Source organism: Plecotus auritus (genome assembly GCF_963455305.1).
Source record: "Plecotus auritus genome assembly, chromosome: 1".
NCBI lineage: Eukaryota > Metazoa > Chordata > Mammalia > Chiroptera > Vespertilionidae > Plecotus > Plecotus auritus.
The window spans coordinates 115747715-115756291 of NC_137770.1; the positions used below are offsets into that span (position 1 = coordinate 115747715).

At 40.3% G+C, this 8577-nt stretch overlaps 1 pseudogene across 1 annotated transcript; it reads left to right on the forward strand.

The window, feature by feature from the left end:
• The first annotated feature begins 7222 nt into the window (after positions 1–7222).
• On the forward strand, positions 7223–8327 carry LOC308246116 (protein SET-like; annotated as a pseudogene). Its single transcript has one exon. The product of its transcript is annotated as a protein SET-like (transcript).
• Positions 8328–8577: the final 250 nt, after the last annotated feature.

Consider the following 8577-nt stretch of genomic DNA (forward strand, 5'->3'; position numbering starts at 1 on the left):
TAATACTCTCTAGGTCCCTCCATGCTGTCTCAAAGGGTAAGAGATTCTTCTTTTTTATTGCTGCATAATATTCCATAGTGTAAATGTACCACAGCTTTTTTTTTTTTAAATATATTTTATTGATTTTTTACAGAGAAGAAGGAAGAGGGATAGAGAGTTAGAAACATTGATGAGAGAGAAACATCGATCAGCTGCCTCTTGCACACCTCCTACTGGGGATGTGCCTGCAACCAAGCTACGTGCCCCCAACCAGAATCGAACCTGGGACCTTTCAGTCCGCAGGCTGACGCTCTATCCACTGAGCCAAACCGGTTTTGGCTACCACAGCTTTTTTATCCACTCATCTGCTGGTAGGCACTTGGGCTGTTTTGAAATTTTAGCTGTTGTTAATTGTACTGCTATGAGCATAGGAATTCATACATTCTTTCTGATTGGTGTTTCTATTTCTTAGGATATATTCCTAGAACTGGGATCACTGGGTCAAATGGCAGTTCCATATTTAATTTTTTAAGGAAACTCTATACTGTTTTCCATAACAGTTGCACCAGTCTGCATTCCCACTAGCAGTGCAGTATGGTTCCCTTTTTTCCACATTCTCGCCAACACTTGTCATTTGTTGATTTGTTGATGGTAGCCATTCTGACAGGTGTGAGGTGATACCGCATTGCCCTTTTAATTTGCATCTCTGATGATCAGTGACTTTGAGGATTTTTTCATGTCTCTTGGCCATCTGTATGTCCTCTTTGGAGAAGTGTCTATTTAAGTCCTTGGCCCATTTTTAAATTGGATTGTCTTCTTTTTGTTAAGTTGTATGAGTGCCTTATATGTTTTGGATATTAACCCTTTACAGATGTATCATTGCCAAATATGTTCTCCCATACAGTAGGCTCTCTTTTCATTTTGTTGATGGTATTTTTTGCTGTGCAGAAGCTTTTTATTTTTATGTAATTCCATTTGTTTATTTTCTCTGTAGTTTCCTTTGCCCTAGGAGCTGTATTTGTAAACATATTGCTACCAGAGGTTTCTGAAATTTTGCTGCCTGTGGTTTCTTCTAGGATTTTTGTGGTTTCATGACCACATTTAAGTGTTTTATCCATTTTGAGTTTATTCTTGTGTATGGTGTAAGTTGGTAGGTGGTCTAGTTTCATTTTTTGCATGTATTTGTCCAATTTTCCCAGTACCAGTTATTGAAGAGACTGTCTTTTTAAAATATATATATATTTATTTATTTTTAAAATATATTTTATTGATATTTTACAGAGAGGAAGGGAGAAGGATAGAGAGCTAGAAACATCGATCAGCTGCCTCCTGCACACCTCCTACTGGGGATGTGCCCGCAACCAAGGTACATGCCCTTGACCGGAATCGAACCCGGGACCCTTCAGTCCACAGGCTGAAGCTCTATCCACTGAGCCAAACCGGTTTCGGAAAAAAATATGTATATTTATTAATTTCAGAGAAGAAAGGAGAGGGAGAGAAAGATAGAAATATCAATGATGAGAGAGAATCATTGATTGGCTGCCTCCTGCAAGCCCCCATCTGGGGATTAGGCCCACAACCCAGGCGTATGCCCTGACCAGGAATTGAACCTGTGACATCCTGGTTCATGGGCTGACACTCAACCATAGGGCCACACCAACTGGGCTAAAGAGACTGTCTTGACTCCACTGTATGCTCTTGCCTCCTATGTCAAATATTAATTGAGCATAATGGCTTGGGTTGATTTCTGGGGTCTCTGTTCCATTCCATTGATCTACATGCCTGTTTTTGTGCCAGTACCAGGCTGTTTTGATTATGGTGGCTTTGTAATATAGCTTGATGTCCAGTATTGTGATCCCTCCAATTTTGTTCTTCTTTCTCAAGATTGCTGTGGCTATTCGGGGTCTTTTTTGGTTCCATATAAATTTTTGAAGCATTTGTTCTAGACCTGTGAAATATGCTGTTGGTATCTATAGATTGCTTTGGGCACTATGGACATTTTAATGATGTTGGTTCTACCAATCCATGAACATGGTATGTTTTTCCACTTGTTCATATCTTCCTCTATCTCTTTTTTCAACGTCCTTTAGTTTTCCAAGTACAGGTTTTTTGCCTCCTTAGTTAAGTTTATTTCTAAGTACCTTTAATTTTTTTAGTTGCAATGGTAAATGGGATTGTTAGTTTCATTTCTCTTTCTGAGAATTCATCATTGGTGTATAAAAATGCCATCAGTTTCTGGGTGTTAATTTTGTATCCTGCTACATTGCCAAATTAATTTATTAAATCTAGTAGTTTTATGATGGAGTTTTTAGGGTTTTCTGTGTACAATATCATGTCATCTGTGAATAATGAGAGTTTTACTTTTTCCTTTCCAATTTGGATGCCTGCTTTTTCTTTTTCTTTTCTGATTGCTGTGGCTAGGACTTCCAGTACTATTTTGAATAAGACTTGGTGAAAGTGGACATCTTTGTCTTGTTCCTGTTCTTGGTGAAATGGTTTTAATTTTTGCCCAATGAGTATGATGTTCACTGTAGGCTTGTCATATATGGCCTTTATCATGTTGAGATATGATCCCTCTATTCCTACTTTGCTAAGAGTTTTAATAAAAAATGGGTGTTGGATTTTGTCGAATGCTTTTTCTGGGTCTATTGATATGATCATGTGATTTTTGTCTTTCAATTTGTTTATGTGATGCATCACATTTATTATTTGCAAATATTGTACCATCTTTGCATCCCTAGAATAAATTCCACTTGGTAATGGTATATGATCTTTTTAATATATTGCTGGATCTGATTTGCTAATATTTTTTAATATATTTTATTGATTTTTTTACAGAGAGGAAGTGAGAGGGATAGAGAGTTAGAAACATCGATGAGAGAGAAACATCGATCGGCTGTCTCCTGCACACCCTGTACTGGGGATGTGCCCGCAACCAAGGTACATGTCCTTGACCGGAATTGAACCTGGGGCCATTCAGTCCACAGGCTGATGCTTTATCCACTGAGCCAAACCAGTTTGGGCTGATTTGCTAATATTTTGTTGATGATTTTAGCATCTATGTTCATCAACAATATTGGCCTGTAATTCTCTTTCTTTGTAGTGCAGGGGTCCTCAAACGTTTTAAACAGGGGTCCAGTTCACTGTCCCTCAGACGGTTGGAGGGCCGGACTATAGTTTAAAAAAAAAACTATGAACAAATTCCTATGCGCACTGCAGGCCTGGGACGAGTCGGCTGCTAAGCAGGACAGGCAGCGGCACCCGGCGGGCCGGATAAATGTCCTCGGCAGGCCACATGTGGCCCACGGGCCGTAGTTTGAGGACGCCTGTTAGTGTCTTTATCTGGTTTTGGAATTAGGATAATTCTGGCCTCATAAAAAGAGCTTGGAAGTGTTCCTTCCTCTTGGATTTTTTGGAATAGTGTGAGGAGTATAGGTGTTAGTTCTTCTTTGAGTGTTTGGTAAAACTCCTGTGTGAAGCCATCCGGACTAGACCTTTTGTTTGCTGGGATTTTTTTTTTTTTTTTAATTACTGCTTCTATGTCATCAGTTGTTATTGGCCTACTCAGATTTTCTGATTCTTCCTGATTCAGATTTGGAAGATTGAATTTTTCTAGAAATTTTCCATTTCATCCATATTGTACAGCTTATTGGCTCATAGTTGCTCATGGTATTTTCTTACAATCCTTTGTATTTCTGTGCCAGAAGCCAATTCTAGCATGTCATTATTGCAAGAGTTTCATCAAAAGGTTGATGGAACTTGGGGACTCAACAAGGGCTGAGTCACATATATTATTGCCTGCTGGAATGGCTAAAGGCATTTCCCCAAACCTGAAAAGGATGATTGCTTGCTGCAAGACAGCTCAGGGCATCTTAATCTACATGTTATTCCCTCCTGTTGGCCAAATACCTGAACAGCCAAAGGCAATTCCCCAATCTGACAATGGACTCTGTAGACTAACCCTGGCCTTTGATGTGTATATCTCCACCTTGCCTTAGGACAAATTGTGTTAATAAAAAGCAAAGGGTTCTGAGACAAGGGGAACTTGGTTTTTTTAGCCAGGCTCCTCTGCCCCCCCCAACCCCAACACACACACAAATGCCTTTCAAAATTATGTTTCGTCTCTGGACTCTTAAATTTACGCACAGCCCCTTCTCCAGATCCCAGAACCCTTCTAGATGCAGGAACAAGACCACCAGTCTTGATGCCCAAAAATGCCCGAAGTCCAGCATTATTTCTGTGGTGTCAGTTTTCACATTATTTATTTGTCTTGTTTGTTTGTTTGTTTGTTTGTTTTAATGTAGGCCTCTAGTGCTATGAACTTCCTCTCAGGACTGCTTTTGCTGTGTCCCAGAGATTTTGGGTTGTTGTGTGTTCATTTTCATTTGTTTCCAGGAAGTTTTTTATTTCTTTCTTGATCTTATTGGTAACCTATTCATTGTTTAATAACATGTGTTTTAATGTGGCTTTGTTGTTGTTGTTGTTCTTTTTAATCCTCACCCAAGGATATTTTTTCATTGTTTTTTAGGGAGAGTGGAAGAGAGAAACATCGATGTGAGAGAAACACATCTATTGGTTGCCTCCTGCATGCACCGTGACCAGGGCCTGGGCCGGAGTGGAGCCTGCAACCAAGGTATGTGCCCTTGACTGGAATAGAACCCAGGATCTCTTGGTCTACAGGCCAATGCTTTATCCATTGAGCTAAACCAGCTAAGGCTGTTTTAACGTTTTGAGTATTTTTATTATAGTTGATTTCTAATTTTATTCCATTGTAATCTGAGAAGATGCTTGATATGATTTCAATCTTCTTGAACTTATAGAGACTTCTTTTGTGTCCTAACATGTGGTCTATCTTTGTGAATTATCCATGTGCACTTGAGAAGAATGAATATTCTGCAGCTTTGGGGTGAAATGTTCTATTAAATGTCAATTAAATCCATCTGATCCTGTGTGTCCTTTAGAATCAGTTTCCTTGTTAAATTTTTGACTGGAAAATTTATCCAGTGAAGTCAGCAGGGTGTTAAAGTCCCCTACTATGACTGTATTGTTGTTGATCTCTCCCTTAAAGGCCTCTAGAAGTTATATATATATATATATATATATATATATATATATATATATATATGCTCCTATATTGGGTGCATATATCCTGTTGTTGAATAGATCCCTTTAGTATTATGTAGTGACTTTTATTGTCTCTTGTGATGGCCTTCATTTTGAAATCTATTTTGTCAGGTATAAATATTGCTACTCTAGCTTTTTTTTTTCTTTTCCATTTGCATGGAAAATTTTTTTCCATCCCTTTAATCACATCCTGTGTGAGTCTTTTGTTCTGAGGTGAGTCTCTTGTAGACAACATATAATTGGGTCATATTTTTGTATCCATTCAGTTACCCTATGTCTTTTGATTGGATCATTTAATCCATTTACATTTAAGGCTATTATTAGTAGGTACTTATTTATTGCCCTTTTAATTCTGTATGCCTATGTTTCTTTCTCTCTCTATTTCTTCTTCTCATTATAGTTGTTCCTTTAGCATTTCTTGCAGTGCTAATTTGGTGCTGATAAACTCCTTTAGCCTTTTTTGAATGATAGCTTTGCTGGATATAGTAATCTTGTTTTCAGATGCCTACTTTTTATTGCCTTGAATACTTGATGCCATTCCCTTTGGGCCAATAGAGTTTCTGATGAAAAAATCATCTAACAGCCTTAAGAGAGCTCCTTTGTAGGTAACAAATTGCTTTTCTCTTGTTGCCTTTAAGAGTCTTTCTTTGTCTTTAACTTTTTGCATTTTAATTATGATGTGTCTGGGCATGGGCCTGTTTGTGTTCTTTTTGCATGGGATTCTCTGTGCCTCCAGGACTTGTGTGACTTTTTCCTTTACCAAGTTAGGGAAGTTTTCTGCCATTATTTCTTCAAACACATTCTCTATTCCTTGCTCACTTTCTTCTCCTTCTGGTGCTTCAATTATGTGAATATTGTTATGATTCATGTTGTCCCACAGCTCCCTTAAGCTGTCCTCTTGTTTTTTATTTTTGGTTCTCTGAGTGAGTGATTTTTTCCCTTCATCTTCTAATTCACTGGTCTGATTCTCAGCTCCCCCTAATCTGCTGTGTATGCCTTCCAATGTATTCTTTATTAGTGCCAGGTCATTCTTTATTTCCGACTTGTCTTTTTTCATAGTTACTCTATCTTTTCTCATGCTGTTGAGCATCTTTGCTGTCATTATTCTGAACTTATATCTGATAAGTTTCTTGTCTCCATTTTGTTTATCCCTTCTTCTGGAGAATTCTCTTGTTCTTTCATTTGGAGGTTGTATTTTGTCTCCCCATTTTGGCTTCCTGTTGGGTTTGTGTCTATGTATTAGATAGATCTGCCATGACTTCCAATCTCTAGTGCAGGGCAATGTCTGATGCTATTTCTGACTGGTCCTGAGTACTCTGTTTGGAGCTGTCAGCAATCCATAGCTTGTGGCTCCCTCTTCTGGGGCTGGGTGTCTTTGGAAAGGACCAAGATGTGCACCAGGGTCTGCTTTTCCTAGCCCTGGGCCCAGCAGGGAATCAGGCAAAAACTCAGAGCCTCCAGAGATCCACCTCTGCCTGTAGTTCAGTTGACACCCAGACTTGATTTGCCTCAGGCTATTGACCACAGGGTGGGATGAGAGGTCTTCCAACAGGGTGGGGCAACTGCCTTTCCCCCAGGCATAAACTTCCTGGGTAGCAAAGTTCCTAGGAGAAAGATGTCCTCTGCAGGGTGAGGCAATGCCTGAGCACAGGAAACTGGGGTCGCTGCCCTCTGGGCTCCAACCCCAAAATCCCCCTTCCTGGACTCTCCTCCCACAGCTCCAGTCCACTCCGCCCTCCCTCTTCCGGAGCCCAAGGTGAGTGGCTGAACATGAAATTTTGTTCTTTGGCCCTTTAAGAGGGTGCCTTCATCTACAGTGTTTCTGGCTGGCTGACAAGAACCCTGCTGCTTTTGACAGCCATATGTTTTGTGGGCACCTTTCTCAGTTTTGGTTCTCTGGCCTGGGGAGCCAGCTTGGAGTTTAGACCCCATAGTTCTCAGTGGTAACCTCCCACAGCTGAGCTATCCCTTCAGACCTTCAGCTGCCGTTTGTAGGAGCCCCGCCAGCCCTTTCAGGTCTCTGCACTTTCTATCAGTCTCTGTGTAGTCTCCACTTTCCATCCTTGGTTGTCAGGGTCAAGAAAAATTTTATAAGAATATAAGAATGGTTCAACTTCAATTTCATCCTATTGATAGCTTAAAGAAAAAATTTGATTAAAAACCCACTTTTAGAGTGCTCAGCGCACCTTCGAGCCCAGCAACTTCCCAGCGATCAGATCCTCGGACTTGCCTCACAGCATGGCCCCCAAATGCCAGTCCTTGCTCCCATCTCAAACAAAGAAACCAAAACTGGCTCTAGCCCCCAAGCCGGAGAAGAAGCCGACCCCTCCAGACGTGCCGAAAGGAGAAAAAGAACAGCAAGAAGCGATTGAACATATGATGAAGTACAAAATGAAATAGACAGACTTAATGAACAAGCCAGTGAGGAGTAGAACAGAAATATAACAAACTCCACCAACCATTTTTTCAGAAGAGGTCAGAATTGATCGCCAAAATCCCAGATTTTTGGGTAACAACTTTTGTCAACCATCCACAAGTGTCTGCACTTCTTGGGGAAGAGGATGAAGAGGCGCTGCATTATTTGACAAGAGTTGAAGTGACAGGATTTGAAGATATTAAATCAGGTTACAGAATAGATTTTTATTTTGATGAAAATCCTTACTTCGAAAATAAAGTTCTCTCCAAAGAGTTTCATCTGAATGAGAGTGGTGATCCATCTTCAAAGTCCACTGAAATCAAATGGAAATCTGGAAAGGATTTGACGAAACGTTGAAGTCAAACACAGAATAAAGCCAGCAGGAAGAGACAGCATGAGGAACCAGAAAGCTTCTTTACCTGGTTTACTGACCATTCTGATGCAGGTGCAGATGAGTTAGGAGAAGTCATCAAAGATGACATTTGGCCAAATCCTTTACAGTACTGCTTGGTTCCTGACATGGATGATGAAGAAGGGGAAGGAGAAGAAGAAGATGATGATGATGATGAAAAGGAAGGGTTGGAAGATATTGATGAAGTAGGGGATGAGGATGAAGGTGAAGAAGATGATGATGATGGTGAGGGGGAAGAAGGAGAGGAAGATGAAGGAGAAGATGACTAATGAACACTGATGGATTCCAACCTTTTTTAATTTTCTCCAGTCCCTGGGAGCAAGTTTCAGTCTTTTTTTTTCCTTTTTCTTTTTTTCCCCCAGCTCTTGTGATCAGTCGCCCTGTTTTTGAGGTCTCTTTTTCTCTCCTTTACACCATGGTTTTCACCTTCTTTGGGGGGGGGGGGTGTACCTTGAGCAGGATACAGTGGGAAAAGAATCTTTGCCCCTTTCTGTTCCAAATTCATTTTTATCCCTTCCTGTCTCAAGAAAAACTTAATGGAATCAACACCACAGTGCTCTGTGGGAAAAAAGAAAAACCACCTGAGCCCTTAGCTCTGCTGGGAGCTGGAGGTTGCTAAGCCCCTGTGTAGTAGTGCATAGAATTC